This window comes from Quercus lobata, chromosome 5 (assembly GCF_001633185.2).
Source record: "Quercus lobata isolate SW786 chromosome 5, ValleyOak3.0 Primary Assembly, whole genome shotgun sequence".
In the NCBI taxonomy this organism is placed as follows: Eukaryota; Viridiplantae; Streptophyta; class Magnoliopsida; order Fagales; family Fagaceae; genus Quercus; species Quercus lobata.
Window position 1 is genome coordinate 39131623 of NC_044908.1, and position 3509 is coordinate 39135131.

The window sequence follows — 3509 nt, forward strand, 5'->3', positions numbered from 1 at the left end:
GTGTGATTGTACATGTTCAAATGTGATGTATTTACTCAATTACTTGCTGATCAAACCCAAAAATTTTTTTGAGTATTTTATATGTTTTTGAAAGTGATTTTATACTTTCGTGTTATTAAGTTTTTGTTTAAAATGCTTTTTTGTTTTTTTCTTCAAAAACTAGTTCAAAGGCGGTTTCGCAAGAAGCTCACGACTTAGAGCTTCCCGCAAAAAGTGTTTAAGGGAATTCTAAAAATTTCATTTTCATACAAAGAGTATCGTGACTATTTCGCAACTAAACCCTTTTTGTGAAATTTTTTTTAGAAAAACACAAGTTTCATACAAAGGCTATCACGACTATCTCACAACTGTTTCACAACTAAAAACTTCTTGTGAAAGCTTCTGTGCTTTAGTGGTGTTTTTCGCGACTAATTTCACGACTGCCTAACCCACGAAAAACGTGTGTTTTTAGTTTTATAAGGCTGATGTGACAGTTTTTTAAGCACTCTCATTTCCTTCACCTTGCCTCTCTCGAACCCCTCTTAACCCCAAACTGATTTTTACTTTAAACCCCATCACTTTCAAGCAAATCTCTGCAAAATCAATCTCAAAGGTATGTTTTTAACATTCTTTTCATCTTTTCCACTTAGATTATGCAAAATTTATCTTAGGGTTTTTAAAATTGGGGATTTTTCGAAAATGGGTTGGGGTTCTTGATTTTAACCAAAATATTTTCAACTTTTTGATTGGGATATGTCCTATTTCACTTGTATGTATCTGTGTTGGCCCCTTGTGGCATTTTAATCATGTATTAAGGCATTTTTACATGTGTTCATGAATTGTCCATTGGTGTTTTGTAGTGTTGCGTGCTTTGTGTTTGACAAAATGCTCAAGTGGCAATTTTGTGTTAAATTGGACTCAAATGAGTTCCATTGCTTGGGTTTACTCTTGATTGAACATGCTTGACATGTTTTGGTTAATGGGTGTGTGTTCTACACACTTTTCCCAATTTGTGCCTCAATGCCATGCCATGCACCACTTAGGCACACACCATGCATCAACTCATGCACACACATGCACAGCAGATGCACACACATGCATAGTTACAACTTTCTTGCATTTTGCTCGTGTTTAAATGTTTTAGAACCTATAGCATGTTGTTCTAACTGTGTTTTGTTCTATTTTAAGATGTTTGTGCTCTATTTTAAACACTTTTACTTTTGTTTTGGACTAACATGAAACTAATCATGTTTGTGTTCTATTTTTGTGTTTTTGCACATGTTTTCCTTTTATGTTCTCTGTTTGCATGTGCAAATGTCTCCAACCAAGAAATCCTCCAAGCATGCTCGCACAGATTTTGACAACTTCAAGTTTGTTGAAGCAAATTTGGCTTACAATGATTGCTACAAAAGAGCCACGATTATTGTGGAAAGGGTCGTGAAATTGGATACCCTTAAGGACACTTGCATCTCTAAAGAGTTCAAAGAAAGGTCGTGGACAAAGCTCAGAGATCATAAAAGAGTTTTTCTCAAATGCTAGTGTAAATGGAGACCACATCAATTGCTACGTGAGACACAAAGAGTTTGTGATTACAAGGGAAAGCATTCAAGAGTCTTTGGAAGTTCGTCCTCCCTCACAGCCAATCACAGTCCAATATGATGATCGCTTGGACTCCATTGAGGAGATGGTGACAATTCTTGGTGGTACACTTAAGAATTCCTCCATGAACACATTCCGTTCAGTCCAGAGATGAGGACTTTAGCTTATGTGATGATCCATAATCTATATCCAGTCACAAACCTAACGACGTTGTTCACTCTAAGGACAATCTTCTTGTACGATCTCTTCACACATAAAGAGATTGATATTTGTGGACACATCTTCCACCTTCTGACCAAGAGCATCACTAAAAGGAACTCAAGGATAATCATGCCATTCCCTACTCTTATTATAGGTCTCATTGCAAAGACGAGGCTCAAACTTCCGAGCGGTCTCACAGTACAACAAAGAGAATATCCCATTGGTGCACACACTATGACTCGAAGCACATCTTTAAAGGATCCAAAACTGATGTGTCTCAAATACCAAGGGATCGAGTTAAGGAAGAGGGTGGAGATATAGAAGAGGAAATTGAGAGATTCACCATTGCTTCAGAGACTTCAGCTCAGCCATCATCTTTAACACCAACACGAGGACCCGACAGACTTGATTGCCTCATTGCTAGAGTAGAGCAGCTATATACTATGCTAGACTCCCATGTGCAGCACATCGCAGACCAATTTGCATACATCCAGGGTTAGATCGCTGCATTATCTTCACAAATCGAGGAATTTTCTGTGAGGCAAGGATCAGATTTAGAGTCCGACCAGTTCTAGCCTCTTTGGCCATTCCGGTCAAAAAAGGGGAGAAAATTTTAAGGGGGAGCTTGCACAGTTGAGGGGGAGCACAACTTAGACCTTAAATACATTGGTTCATTCAGGCGGTTTAGCATTATTTATGTTTGGTTTAAACTGTTTAGTGTTTATAACTCTTGGATTGTTGTTTTTATTGCTTTTCTTTAAAGCTTAAGTACTTTTTTTTTATATTTCAATTTTATATTTAGTACTTGTGTTTATCTCAACACTTTGTAGCATTTTTTAGTACTTTTAGATGCTGATTATATATCTTAAGTACCTCACACTTGTACCCTTGTAGGATCTTGTATCCTAGATGCATATACTTCATGTATTTTGCATTGGTTGTGTGTTGGACATGCAATTGATCATTGTGATTGTTCTTCATTGCATAGCATGTCCGGATGAGCATTATTAAATGTTCATTTTAGTCATTCTTTAATGACTAATCTTGTTTGATCAAGATATGCTTAAATGTTTTATAGTGTTTACAAACTTGATCGCACTTTACTTGTTCATGTACGTACCATGTATTCAACTTGTCATAAGCTTAATGAAAGTTTTGTTTGTGTGCAAGTGTTTCAGGTTACAGGTATATATGTGCAAGTGCTTCACAACTTCTAAATTAGGTATGAGTGAGTTTTGCCACTGTTCCCAAAACTCACGTCTAAATCTAAAGTCTATTTTAGGGGTTTTGTCACGGAATAGCCAAATGGAGAGATTGCAAAGTTGTAATTTACAACTATGTGTTTTGTTGGCTTGTATTCCGTGCCAAATTTGATTGTAATTATGTTCAATCTTTTGTACCCTGTATTTCATGTGGGATTTATTTGTAAGGGTTGTGAGAGAGAGAGAGAGAGTGTGTGAAGACTCAAGGCAATGAAGACTGAAGTGTTTTCGTGGGTAGCTCGCGAGTAAGCATCCGGCGAAGTGATGTAGTGCCCTGCACATGACTAGAATGTGAAGAGTCAGGATAGGATGGAGACAGTTGTGTTTCGTAAGTGTCTCGCAGGTAAGGCTTTCCCATGAGATGCCCGCGAAACATTCTATTTTGCCAGACTGTCATTTCTGATACACACTTTTTGTACCTACACTATATACCCACATTACCCACAAATGTTGAGGAGTGCTTCAGAA